Genomic DNA, 15092 nt, shown 5'->3' on the forward strand with positions numbered 1-15092 from the left:
TCCGCATCCTTGGCATGGAGCTCCTGTGTCAGGCGCCTCACCTCGGACTTCATGATCTGCTGCGCCGCCATGGCACCAGGTAGAAGCAATGGGGAGAAGAAGCAAAGGGGGCGAAATGGCTGAAAGGCAATGCAATCTACGGGAAGGCGGAGGGAGCGGGGAATCTTTTGGTTTTCACCACGGTAAAACACCAGTCGACGACTTCTCACATCAGGGAGCAGTGGGTTTTTACAGGCGGAGTCATCGTGACTAATTGCTGCCGCGCCTGCTCCCATCAATCAAAAAATTAAAAATCCTGTCACGCCTGCTCCCGTCAATCAAAAAATTAAAAATCCTGCCGCACCCAAACACCAGAGCAACGCCGCGGTGGATATTTAAATTTACCTGCCAGCAAGTAGATAAAAAAGGGGTGAAAAAATAAATGTGGCGGCGGCCTAGCTAATCGGTCGAACTAGCCCAACTAGCTAGCCACCGTGCTTCACTGATGTACTCGGCAGGAAAGGTGGTCTTTCGTGATTTGATGACTCATTTACTTGCTTCAGCGCTACGACCGAGGAGGACCCAGAAAACGCGCGGTAGGGCGTCCCACGTCAGGAAGAATATATGCGTGCACCACCCGGGAGGACCCCGAAACCGCGCGGTATGGTGTGCCACGTCTCGGCACGGAGGAAAAATGTGCGTGTAAAAATATACTGTATCAGACGTAGTACCTATGGTTCGACCTCGGGACCCAGCCAGTCAGGTCGAAAACACCCCACTAGCCACACAGCTTCATCATGCAAACGTGGCATGGAGGATAGATGTGGTTAGCTCCGTCTCGACCAGCCACAACGTCTCTTGTTCTAGGCAATTCTTCTATTTTCCAAGCCTTTTTTTAGTTGTAATAACACCACGGCAAGCTAGCGCCGCTCTTCGTGTGTGCCCGTGCAAAGGTTAGACGATGGAGAGAAGAGAGATTGAGATGGCAGACCTGGGACCCACCAGTAAGTGAGGCAACGGTCATGCACGTGTTGACGAGGCACTCCCTCTACTCTACTCAACGCAAGTACTATATAAAATCAAGTTATGGGACAAAGCCAACAACCGTTCGTTTTTTCAGGCTATCGACTTACGCTTTGTAGTCCAGGTTGCCAGTTCGAATCTCGTCTTTCAGATTTGTTAGTTTTAGGTCCAAATTTGATTAATGACAAGTGGGACCCCCGTGTGTTGTTACGATATTTTAGTGTAGGATGGTTTTTTTGAACAAACACTTTGCGCGGTTAGACAAGTAACGACACGAGTTACACGTATTTTGCAAGTTTACGAACAAAAATGACAGCAGCATAGAATATCACATCCACCCCGCAGCTTAGATACTATGGTGATACGAGTTTTTACACCATTGGAAGTGAGATCCAATGGCTTGGGAGTAGTCTTTGTAATTATGCGCAATTTCCAAACTCTGCAAAGGTTTTTTTTGCAAATAAAACATTCATGCCTCGTGTGTGTGCCGCTGCATCTTCGATCCAACGGCTCCCGGGTGCTCATATTAGGTGCTCCCCGTAGCTTAATTACCCGCTACGGTGATATGAGCATCTAGGTCGTATGATCAGTGATCAGATGGCACATGCGTAGTACTTGTACTTTCTGCGCATTTCCCAAACTCTATCAGCCGTATATTGCAAAAACATTCAAACCTCCTACTGTGGGCCGTTAGATCTCAGTGAACTCGTATCACCATAGAATCTATGGTGCGGGAGCACCTCATACTCTCCCGTGCGAGAAAACATAAGGTGCTATCGCAGCTTGGATGCTACGGTGATACGAGCTTGGAGGTCGTTTGATCTGAGATCCAATGGCATCTGAGCAGTCTTTGTGCTTGTAAGGAGTGGCCGAACTCTTTTGGGGCTTTTTTGCAAAAAACCATTCGAACCACCGAGGAGGTGTTGGGTCACAAATCCAACGCCTCCGAAGAGCTTGTATCACCAAAGCATCTAAGGTGTGGTAGCACATGATATTCTTACATACAGGAGAATATGATGTCCTCCTTCATCTTAGATGCTACGGTGATACGAGCTTCGAGGTCGTTGGATATGGGATCAAAGGGCATCTAAGTAGTTTTTGTACAAATTGTGTGCAATTCTCAAACTCATCAAGGTTTCCTGCAAAAATATTAAGACACATCATGTGAGCTGCTATATCTCAGATCTACAAGCTCCAAGCAACTCGTATCGGCATATAGCATCTAAGGTATGGGGGCACATGATATTCTCCCGGGGAGGAGGGGTGGGGGTGCACAACCAATCGGTGGTTGGGAGGGTGGGGACAAATATAATCTAAACAACCCTAAACAGAGCTCCACAATTTTATCTAAGGTCGAGGGGTTGACCCACGACAATCATAGCTCCGCCTAAACACAACATTTGCATGTACTGTAGTACTAGACTTAATATTCATGTTTCAGTTTCATGTTCCTTTTAAATACTGAACTAAGGACCATGGATGTCTTACATTTTACTCCCTTCGTTCCTAAAATTAGTCTTTTTAGAGGCGTCAAATGGACTGGCACATACAGATGTATATAGACATATTTTAGAGTCTAGATTCACTCATTTTGCTCCGTATGTAGTCACTTGTTGAACTCTCTAAAAGACTAATATTTAGGAATAGAAGGAGTATTTTTGAATTCGTGTCATACATGCATGGTTTGGAAAAATAGATGCACTAAACTTATTGGATTGTTGTTGTGTTCGTGCGTGTGTGTCTCTGTGTGTGTGTGTGTGTGTGTGTGTGTGTGTGTGGTCATATGCTTGATACATACAAAGTTTTCTCACCTTCATATTGTTCATCTTTTAAATTTGAATTTGCATTGGAAAACTTACTAGGGATACCATGAAATGTGAAATCCACGTTGAGATCACTATATCACAAACTCACTCCAATTCAACAACTCGTCATAAATCAATTACCACGTTGAGATTAGTATTTGCAAGGAAAATACGGGTATTGTAATACACATAGATTCGTTCGGCAATTTAAAAGGTTCCTTTCGTATTCTCGAATGGTAGGACCCAACGGCGTACCAGCCAGACCTTGGCTCGTGTTGATCCTAAAAAAACCGGGCTCGTGTCCTTCGGTGGCGTGCGTGGTACGCACATTAGGCAACCCCAACCAGTCGAGCCTCAGCGTTTCAAGTCAAAATATCTGGCGGCCAGAATTCCAGCCCTAGGAAATTCCCCTCATGTCCCCGGTCCATAATGACTACCGATGAACAACGGAGGGATGCTTCAGTAACTAGACATCGTTACCTACCGTGCCGAGCACGGTTCAATTCCCTCGGTCGCCGCTCGTCAAGGTCACCCGTCAACTGCATTGCCTAGTACTACTACTACACCAGGATGAGCACAGAATTGAGCCCGTTTGTTTGTGCCTAGTACTTGAGTTAATATATCAGGCAATGCACTGGTACGGAGGGATTATCCTTTTACTCTGCATATATAACTTGTCTGAAGTCTAACTAAGCAAAATGTTTGACCAAATCCTTTCTTAAGAAATACAACAGGACAGATGTACGGCTTGAAAATTTATTGCATGATGCAGGTTATGATATTGTTTCGAATCCCGGATCTTAAATTTCAGAAAATCCAAAAGTGAGCATAAATTCTTGAAACTAAGCATGGTCACGTGATATGGCACAAATATTACTTTGTAAGTTTTTTCTTCAATTTGAGACAAGCTGCTTATGACAAGTTGCACAAATGAAGAGCCAAGGTATTTTGGAACAAAGACCTGTCACGTTAAGGCGAACGCTTTCACTATTGAAACCGTGGGCATTTACGTGCCGCCAAGAGTCCCCGCTTCTCATCGGCAGGTGCCGACCGAGCAAACGTGTGAGTCGACGGGAGGCGTGCGAGTAGACCGCTGTGCCGGCTGTCAGGGAGGCGTGCGAGCATACCGCTGTGCAGGCTCACCGGGAGGCGAGCCCTTTGACCAGGCTCCGCCGCCCACCGTCGTCCCAACTGCTCCCACTTTTAATGTCGTCGGCGCCGCAGTTTAAAATCAACCCCGCACTACCCGGTATCGCTACAATCCTCTCTCTTCCTCTCCGATTCTCCTGTCGTCTACCTCCAACTAGCCTGACCTAAACGTACGCCATGCCGCATCACGATGGTCTGCCCTTAGTGTTCCAGTTTCCTGAGGAAGACACCCAGCCGGAGTCTCAAGAACATAAGGCGCTTTGCGATGAGCTTGAACTGGCCTTGCGGGAAGACGCCGCGCCTGTCCCCGCTCCCGTTCCGGCTCCCGTCGCCCCGATTGCGCCAGCGCCCATCCCCGTGGCATTGATGGGCTGGGAGCCGCACATTGTCGCCGAGCTTGATCCCACGGGGTTCCACGAGGTCCCCGCCGACTTTCACGCGCCCGTGCACCTGCCAGCGCATGCGCCTGCGCGTGCACTGACGCGCACGCCCGTGCCGGTGCCCGTGCACCTGCCAGCGCATGCGCCTGTGCGTGCACTGACGTGCGCGCCCGTGCCGGTGCCCGTGCACATGAATGTCTCCGCCGCACCGTTGACAGCGCCTGTCCCCGCACGGGTGCCAGTGCCCCCCTCAGCGGCATGGATGGCCGCCGTCAACCGCTTCCTTGCACCAACGCCAGTCGCCTCCTCCCGCCAGTTGACTCGCTCCGAAGTCCAGAACATTTTGGCCTTCCTTGAAGCTAGGCCAACATCCAGGAGTACGCCAACAACGGGGCAAGACGCCGCCGTCGCCGTCGGTCAGTGGCCCGACGACACACAGAGCACGGCAGAGGAGCCGCTTCCCACCGTGAGACGCCCCCGCCGCCGCCGCGTAATCTAAATTTGCCATGAAAAATGTTCGGATTGCCATGCTTAAAATCTGAACGTTTATCATTTCCGTTTATTTTATATCGATCGTCGTATAATTTAAAGTCAGAGTCAGACTGAACGAAATGTATGGTTTGATCGATTGAATGTTCTGCTAGAGCCATATCAAATTAAATATAAAACGTCATCAAGCCACATGTATTCCTTGTCATCCAACGACCTAGACTGCTTCAATGTCGAGCGCTCAACACGTTTAGCGTGCAGTTAATTTCATGCCAAAAATAGTGCTAATCACATGACAACACGCAAATAATATCCTAGTAGTTAATATCCGCATGCACTTAATATACTTCCAAATTAACGTGCATTGCACGTACACACTGACTAGTGCTGCTAGTACGTGAAACTGGTGCCGTGACTTGTGAACGCGTCCAGATATGGTCAACGGCAACATCGTCCGCGAGTTCTTCCTGTTTGCCCGTGCGTCTAAACGCGGAAGGGGAGGAGAGAGAGAGCACACATGGAACCCACCAGTAAGTCAAGGCGAATAGTACTAAAAATAATATTACATGTTATCCATTAATTAGGTTGTGGTAATATAAAAACATTATGTGAACAAAGGGGGTACAACAAACATTGCTATTCTACGTATGTTGCCTATTGACGTGCGGCTTGAAGGCCCGGTCGCATGTTCGATCCTCGTCCTTTATTTTTTAATTTGTATATGGGTCCAAATTTGTTTCATGACATGTGGGCCCCTCGGTGTGTAGTTTGTAGCACTTTAATTTGTGGGTCGAAATTTGTTCCATTCCAAGTGGACTATCGGTGTGTAGTTTTGTAGCTTATTTATAATAATTAAAGAGAACAACATAGTTTTTTCAATAATACCATGGTGCGACGTTGAAGGCGAGAAAGGACGTGCGAGAGAGCGATGACCGAGCCAGAGGGAAATCAACTAGGGGAGTTGTGTGGGGTGCAACGGTGTTTGGAGTAGTTGTGGGCCGAATGCTACGAAAATATAATCTAAACCTACCGGAATAAATGCCTACACAAATTAATCCAAGGTTGGAGTGCCCCTCGCAATGTAAATAGCTCCGGCTTTGCGAGGGATGGAGAGGTAGTAGCTTCAACGCGTGGAAGATACGGTGTGAGAAAGCGAGGTCAATCGAGAGACATATAGATAGCGAGACAAAGTGAGTGTGGTCCGACATTCATTGAACAAATATATATGCTCTGGAGACATATTGTCCGATTGAGCTTTTTGGCAAGGGTGAGGTGTCGGAGTAAATGGCCACGGGTAGCCTAGCCGACTACCCCTGGTTCTTCAGAAAATTTATCAGGCCTCTGAGCCTTCAAGCACTCCGAGCATTTGGGCCGCCTTCCCCGGCCGGCTACCACTAAAGCCGACTCCCGGAAGGCGACCCAGCCTCACCGACTCCTCCCCAGGACGACTACGGGGTGGCCGGCTCCAAGAAGCCGACCAGGAAGGACGCCGACTCCTAGGAGCCGGCCGAGATCACAACCACCCCTCCATAACGGCGACGTGACCGGGTGTGGCCACAGTGCGGCCCATGACCCCCGAAGCCCGAGGCGGGCATGGCTACAGGAGGCCGTACGGGAGGGACGTCTCCCGTGCGGCTCGGCACTGTAGCCACGCTAGCCTCGACGTCGTCCACGACCCACTCCTGTACGGCCCAAGGACTGCGGGCCCCTTCAGCCAGAGAGAGGCGTGAAGGCGGCCCGGCTTTTCCTAGTCGGCCAAGAGTATAGCCGGCCTCCAGAAGCCGGCTACTCCCTTCCTCGAAGCAGGAGCCCCATTAAGGAGACAAGACGAGGTGAGGCTACAGTGATAGCCCCCGAGGCGGCCCACTGTAGCCACGCTCACCTCGACAAATCCCTCATCATCAGAGGCGCGGCTACAGTAAGCAGCCGCCGACAAAACCCTGGGCGGTGGGACCGGCCTGTCGACCAAGTAGCCGGCAGCCGGCGGGACCCACCAGCCGGCGGGACCCAGCAGCCGGCGGAGAAACCGGAGAGCGTAGACACTGACGGCTGGGACCAGATCCCAGTCGGATTACCATTGTACCCCCGGGGGGTAGGCCTATATAAACCCCCCGGAGCACCCATGCAAAGGGTTCGCTTCTAGGTTGGCCACTGAGCATAGTTGGCTTCTAGGTTAACATCCACGCATAGCACACACACCATAGATAGAGAGAAGCAAGAGCTAGCCTTGTTCTTCTTCTCCCTTGATCTCGACAGCTCTAGGAGCGTTTGTAGCTACCCCTTATCGATCTAGTGATCATGCGGAGACCCCGCAGAGCAGGACTAGGGGTGTTATCTCCTCGGAGAGCCCCGAACCTGGGTAAGATTCGCCGGCGTGCATGTCTTCGCCTCATCCCGTTTCCGGGCACCGGCGACGTTTTATTGGCTCCCACAATGATAAGCCATCCCTTGGCATATGTCGCACCAACCACCCGACATTTGGCGCCCACCATGGGGCCAGGTGCACCGTCGTCCGGAGACCTGTTCTGGACGGGAACCCTCTTCCTTCCCCGCGAGCGCAGCCAGCCTGCTGTGCCCGATGGCGTTTGCCCCGACGCGCTGCAAGGCGTCGACGACGCCTGCGCAGCGAGCCATCTCGCCGATCTGCTTGGCGAGACTCGCATCTCCGACGAGCCTGCGTCCGACGCAGGCACCGACTACCCCGAGAGCCGCCTCGTCAGCCTCCTCGACCAACTTCATGTCTCCAGCGAGCCCGCTGCGGACATGGAGTCGGTCGGCTCCACCGACCCGATGCTCATCGACTCCGACACCGCGTCGCTCGACGCCTACCCCTCCGACGTGGTGGTCTTCGACGACCCCCTCCCTCGAGCTGACAGCGGCAGCAGCGCTGTCACCGAAGTGCTGGTCATCAGCCACGTCTCCAACTCGGGCGAGAACGCCCGCGACGCTCAGCAAGCGGCGATGCACGACCTCTCCGTCCCCATCCCGACCGACGCCGACGCCGAGACCCTGGAGGCACGCCGCCTTGCCCTCATCGCGGAGAGCAAGAAGATAGCCTCGATGAGACGCCTCACCGAGGCCCACCAGCGCGAAGTCGACCGCGCTGCCTTCGGGACGCCGCCGCCTAGCGGCCTGAGCCGAGCCGGCTTCGTCCAGAAGCGCGGCGCAGCCGTTGCCAGCATGCTGGGCGCGGATCGCCTCATCTACGCCACCCCGCTTGAGAACCTGCGAGCTGCTCAGGCGGCCGCAGAGGAGCTCAATGAGCTGGGAGCCGACGAGCTCCCTTACATGACAAGACGGATCCAGCAGCTGATCGACGCGGCTGCAGAACGGCACGAAGCCGGCGCCCGAGCTGATAGCCATCCCCCGCGCCGGGAGCACGCCGCGACGTCCCGCTCGCCGACTGCGAGCGGTGCGCGCCAGAAGAAAGACAAGGAGCCGGCTGCCAGCCGCAGCCGGACTCGCATTACCATCGAGCGCGACGCGGATGGCCGCCCTCGAGCTGTAGAGCACCAGGGAAACCTGCCTCCTCCCCCGCCTCGAAGAGAAAGACGCCTCACTCCACCGCCTATCACCCATCCGACTCTTGGCGACCGACTCGGCCGCCGAGAAGGAGTCGGCGAAAACGACGCCCGCCACAGGATCGACCGCCTTGCTCGATCCTTGGCGCTAGAAGAAGAAGACGATGTCGGCCCGCCATGCTTCGGCCCCCGCATCTGCGACGAGCCCTTCCCCAAAGGGTTCTCGCTCCCCAGAGACACACCCAAGTACAACGGCTCGGTGAAGCCGGAAGATTGGCTCATCGACTACTCCACAGCCGTCAGCATCGCCAACGGCAATCGGCGCGTCGCCGTAAAGTATGTCCCCTTGATGCTGCAAGGCACGGCGCGCACATGGCTGAACAGCCTCAAGCCCTACAGCATCAACAGCTGGCTGGACTTCACCGAAGTTTTTGTCCGCAACTTCACCAGCACCTACAAGCGGCCTCCCAAGCCTCGCCAGCTCTCCCTCTGCGTCCAAGGGCCCAACGAGTCGACCCGCGACTACCTCACGCGATGGGCCGAGCTCCGCAACTCCTGCGAGGGAGTGCACGAGGTCCAGGCCATCGAGTATTTCACCTCCGGGTGCCGAGAGGGCACCCTCCTCAAGCACCGACTCCTCTGCGACGAGCCGGCTACCCTCGATGAGTTGCTGATCACCGCCGACAAGTATGCCACTGCCGACTCCTCCATGAAGACCGAGCTCCGAGTGGACGCCTCGGGGAAAGTAGTTGCTCCGGCTCCCAAGACGCCGGCTGGCGACCCTAACCGGCGCCCCTACCAGAACGACCACAAGCGCAAGGGCCCCATGCCGACTTCCTCCAGTCGGCAGGTGGCCACCATTGAAGACGAGCAGCCCGAAGAGCGGCCCGCTCCCAAGAAGAAGGGTGGCCGGCCGCCTTGGCAGCCGTCTTTCTCCTACGAACAAGCACTCGATGCTCCCTGCAAGTTCCACAGCGGCGCGAAGCCGTCCAACCATACGACACGGAAATGCCACTGGCTCACCCGCATCACCAAGGGCGAAGGGATGGTGCCGCCTCCGCCTCCCGGCCCGCCGCCTCCAGCTCCACAGCAGCCGGCGGCCCGGCCGGCAGTCGGCGCCATCCAAGACGAGTTCCCCGAAGCGCACGACGCCTACGTCGTCTTCACAAGTCAAGTCGACGACAAGCGCAGCCGACGCCGGCAACACCAAGAAGTAAACGCAGTCGCCTCTAGCACCGCCGAGTTCATGCACTGGTCGGAAAAGCCCATCAGCTGGAGCCAGGCCGACCACCCAGAGGTGATGCCTTCCCCTGGCTCCTATGCTATGGTCTTGGACGTCACCCTTGCGACGGAGAGGCGAGCTGCCAGATTTTCCCGCGTCCTGAGAGACGGCGGAAGCAGTATCAACATACTGTACCGCGATACCATGGACAAGCTGAACATCAAAGCAAAGCAGCTCATGCCGAGCCGCACCGTCTTCCATGGTATCGTACCCGGCCTATCTTGCTCTCCAATCGGCAAGATCAAAATGGATGTTCTCTTCGGAGACAAAGATCACTTTCGCTGGGAAGCAATATGGTTCGAGGTGGATTTGGAGAGCCCCTATCATGCACTACTTGGCCGACCTGCTTTGGCCAAGTTCATGGCTGTGCCCCACTATGCCTACCTGAAGATGAAGATGCCTAGCTCGAAGGGGATCATCACGGTAGCCGGCGACTACAAGAAGTCCATCGAGTGTGCCATGGCCAGCAGCCGGCTGGCCGAGTCCCTCGTGGTGGCAGAAGAGAAGAAGATGTTGGAACGGGTTGCGGCCATGGCCGGCAAGCAGCCGACCTTGTCCCCCAACCCCAAGGACTGTGATGCGCAGGGCTCCTTCCAGCCTGCCAAAGAGACGAAGAAGATACCTCTGGACCCGGAGCACCCGGAGAGGTTCGCCGTGATTGGGGCGAACTTGGACAGTAAATAGGAAGGCGAGCTCGCCGACTTCCTCCGTGAGAATCGAGACATCTTTGCATGGTCCCCAAAGGACATGCCGGGTGTCCCGAAGGATTTCGCCGAGCACAAATTACATGTCCGAGCTGATGCGAAGCCGGTCAAGCAGCCCCTCCGCCGACTATCAGAAGAGAAGCGAAGAATCGTGGGAGAAGAGATAGCCCGACTCCTTGCAGCCGGCTTCATCATGGAAGTGTTCTTTCCAGAATGGCTTGCCAATCCAGTTCTGGTTCTGAAGAAGAATAACAAGTGGCGCATGTGTATAGACTACACAAGTTTGAACAAGGCCTACCCAAAGGATCCGTTTGCTTTGCCGCGGATCGACCAAGTGATAGACTCCACAGCCGGATGCGAGCTGTTAAGTTTTTTGGATGCATACTCAGGGTATCATCAGATCAAGTTGGACCCGGCTGACCGCCTGAAGACTGCCTTCATCACACCCTGTGGAGCTTTCTGCTACCTGACAATGACATTCGGCTTGAGAAACGCCGGTGCCACTTTTCAGCGTTGCATGCAGAAATGTCTCTTGAAACAACTCGGCAGAAATGCCCACGTCTATGTAGACGACATTGTGGTGAAGACAGAGAAGCGCGGTACCTTGCTGGAAGACCTGAAGGAAACATTTGCCAACTTGCGCCGATTCCGGATCAAGCTCAACCCCGAGAAGTGCGTGTTTGGAGTGCCAGCCGGCCAGCTGCTAGGCTTCCTGGTCTCCGAACGCGGCATTGAGTGCAACCCTGTCAAGATCAAAGCCATCGAGAGGATGGAGATTCCCACCAAGCTGCGAGATGTGCAGAAGTTCACTGGCTGCTTAGCCTCCCTGAACCGTTTTATCAGCCGACTAGGAGAGAAGGCTCTCCCCCTTTACCGACTCATGAAGAAGTCCACTCACTTTGAGTGGAATGATCAAGCCGACCAAGCCTTCCATGAGTTGAAGAAAATGTTGACCACTCCGCCTGTCCTGGCTGCGCCGACTGAGAAGGAGCCCATGCTCCTCTACATCGCCGCGACTAGCCGAGTCGTCAGCACTGTTGTTGTGGTCCAGCGCCCGGAGGAAGGCCGAGCACAGCTGGTCCAGAGGCCGGTCTACTATCTCAGCGAAGTACTGTCCAGCTCAAAGCAAAACTACCCGCACTACCAGAAGATGTGCTATGGGGTGTACTTCGCTGCCAAGAAATTGAGGCCCTACTTCCAAGAGCACCCCATCATGGTCGTGTGCACTGCCCCGCTCGCCGAGATCATAGGCAGCCGGGATGCATCCGGCCGGGTGGCCAAATGGGCCATTGCCTTGGCGCCCTACGCGATCTTCTATCAACCCCGCACCGCCATCAAGTCGCAAGCCTTGGCCGACTTCCTCGTCGACTGGGCCGAGACCCAGTACTTACCGCCGGCTCCCGACTCTACCCATTGGCGGATGCACTTTGACGGGTCCAAGATGCGCACCGGCTTGGGAGCCGGCATCGTCCTCACCTCTCCCAAAGGGGACAAGCTCAAGTACACGCTGCAGATCCACTTCGCCGCCTCCAACAACGTGGCCGAGTACGAGGCGCTCGTACATGGGCTCCGGCTAGCCAAAGAACTCGGCATACGCCGGATCCTGTGCTACGGCGACTCAGACTTGGTGGTCCAGCAATCATCTGGCGACTGGGATGCCAAGGACGCAAACATGGCAAGCTACCGTTTCCTCGTCCAGCAGATGAGCGGATACTTCGAAGGGTGCGAGTTCCTTCACATGCCAAGGGCCGACAACGACCAAGCAGATGCCCTAGCACGGATCGGCTCCACCCGACAAGCCATACCGACTGGCGTCTCCCTCCAGCGCCTCCTCAAGCCGTCCATCAAGCCGTCTCCAGAGTCGGATTCCATCTTCGTACCGCCTGCGCCAGAAACAGCCGGATCCGGCTCAAGAAATCCCGCAGGCGGCACGGGGACTTCGACGACTGCCCCAGGGACTGACGTAGTCGCACCCGGCCCAGGGACTTCAGAACCCGGCCCGGGGACTGCAGCAGTCGGCCCGGGGACTGCAACGACACAAGAAGCGGTGGTCGACTCCAATGCAACACCCAACCCACCCACCCGAGTCATGGTGGCCAGATTAATAGCAGAAGAAGTCACAGCTCCCTCATGGGCCCAGCCCATCCTCAAGTTCCTAGTCAGCAGAGAGCTGCCGGCTGATGAGATCGCAGCAAGACTAGTGCAACGACGAGCGGCAGCATACACAATAATCAACAGGGAGCTTGTGAAGCGCAGCGTCACTAGAGTCTTCCAGCGTTGTGTCGAGCCAGAAAAAGGAGTGGCAATCCTCAAAGACATCCACCAAGGCGAATGCGGCCATCACGCCGCCTCAAGATCCCTCGTGGCCAAGGCTTTCCGCCATGGGTTCTTCTGGCTGACTGCCTTGGAGGATGCTAAAGAAATAGTCAAGAGCTGCAGAGGATGTCAAGTCTTTAGTTCCAAACAACACCTGTCGGCTTCTGCCCTCAAGACCATTCCCCTCACCTGGCCTTTTGCCGTCTGGGGACTGGACATGGTGGGCCCTTTCAAGACAGCCCGCGGTGGCTTGACACATCTACTCGTTGTTGTGGACAAGTTCACAAAGTGGATTGAAGCCAAGCCAATTAAGAAGTTGAACGGGCCGACTGCCGTGACATTCATCACCGACATCACTACTCGGTACGGCGTGCCGCACAGCATCATCATCGACAACGGCACGAACTTCGCCAAAGGCGCACTGGCACGTTCTGCGCGACACAGGGCATCCGACTGGACTTAGCGTCCGTTGCCCACCTGCAGTCAAACGGCCAGGTCGAGCGAGCAAATGGACTTATCCTCTCCGGCATCAAGCCCCGACTGGTTGTACCACTGGAGCGATCGGCCGGCTGCTGGCTCGAAGAACTGCCGGCTGTCCTCTGGAGTCTGCGCACTACACCCAACAAGTCAACCGGCTTCACTCCATTCTTCCTTGTGTACGGTGCCGAGGCTGTCATCCCAACAAACATCGAGTTCGACTCGCCTCGGATCACCATGTACACGGAGGAGGAAGCCAAAGAAGCAAGAGAAGACGGCGTCGACCTACTGGAAGAAGGCCGGCTGTTAGCCCTCAGCCGGTCCGCCATCTACCAGCAAGGCCTGCGCCGCTACTACAACCGCAAGGTCAAGCCAAGATCCTTCCAAGAGGGCGACCTTGTGCTCCGGCTGATCCAGCGAACAGCCGGCCAGCACAAGCTCTCGGCCCCTTGGGAAGGCCCCTTCGTCGTCAGCAAGGCACTCGGCAACGACTCCTACTACTTGATCGATGCGCAAAAGCCAAGAGCACGCAAGAGAGACGACTCCGGCAAGGAGTCGGAGCGACCCTGGAACGCAAACCTCCTAAGACGATTTTACAGCTAAAAAGCAGTATGTATCATGCTACCCCTTTTGTATTAAGTTACAAACCAGCAGGCCCCCCGAACAGTACTCGGGGACAGCCTTTTATTTATCTATGAATGACGAGTGTCATATCCATGAATGTATTATTACATTTTGAATTCTCGTCCGGCACCGGGTCCGACTAGTCGGCCCGGGGACTGGCCGCCTTGAGCTATATTCTAAGTTCTTCCCGAAGTCAGCAAAGTAGTGCGCCGGCTCCCAAGTCCTCTCTCGTTGAAAGTCGCAGCTCAAAGAACTGACTGTCCGACTAGCAAGAGAGAAGACACCAAGGACGCCCACACGAAAAACGGCTAAGGAATAACTAACCTATATGGCAAAAAGACGGCCTCCATATATGCCTGCCGGCTGTCACAGCAGCCGGCTGGCCGGCTTCCTAAAAAACTTAGCTTAAGTCCGGCAGAGCTAAAAGTACTTCCCCCTCCCCAATCGGCCAGGCACTCCCCGGCTACAGATTGCAGAGCAACTCTTTGACTAGGGAGGCGGCAACCAAGGGAGGGCGGCAAAGGAAAAAAGCAGAAGGACAAAAAGCGAAAGTACAAGGAAAGACCGATTGCATAACTTATATACATAAAGGCGCCCACAGGCCGGCAACAGACTTAAGTTTGAATACACCCAGTGGGTGGAATTGTGCAGACTTAACCAAACATTGTTCAAAAGTAACAAGACAGGAAAACAAAAGAAAGAAGACTAAGGCGCGACTTGGAGGCCGAGCTGGTCGGTGAAGGCAGCTCGCCGGCTGAAGGAGTGGCCGCCTAGCTAGTCCCGGCTTGACCACCTCCCGCGGCAGGAGACGCACTCGCACGCGACGTAGTGCTGGAGGCGCGGTCAGGCTGGCCGGCTACTCCACCAGCCGGCTCGGCGTCTTCACCCTCCTCCTCCTCCTCTTCGCCCTCGTCGCTGGAGTCGATCTCCTCCGCCGAATCCTCACCGTACGCCAGGTCTAGCCCGAACCAATCTTCTGGCTGGGCGACTCCATTGTCGTCCACCTCGGGGGCGAAGACGTTGGTGTCGGTGTAGTCGGCGATCGCTGAAGCCCGCCGAATTATGGCCGGCCGCGCCGGCTCCAGCTCCGTGTCGGCTTGCTGCCGCCAGGTTGCCAGCTGGTCTAGGTTCAGGCCGGGATACCAGGTCTTGACGAACTCCAGCGCCCGCCTGGCGCCGGAGCGAGCCGCCGACGCCTTCCAAGCCTCGAAGCGGCCGACTGCCACCTCCAGCCAGTTGGCGGTCCGACTGGGGGTGCGAGGGACCACTTGGCCGGGCCAGAGGGCGGCCAAGACCTGCGATCCCGCGCGCTGAAGCCGGCGGAGCAGCCTGTGAGCCGGCTG

Source organism: Aegilops tauschii, chromosome 2, assembly GCF_002575655.3.
Source record: "Aegilops tauschii subsp. strangulata cultivar AL8/78 chromosome 2, Aet v6.0, whole genome shotgun sequence".
Lineage (NCBI taxonomy): Eukaryota > Viridiplantae > Streptophyta > Magnoliopsida > Poales > Poaceae > Aegilops > Aegilops tauschii.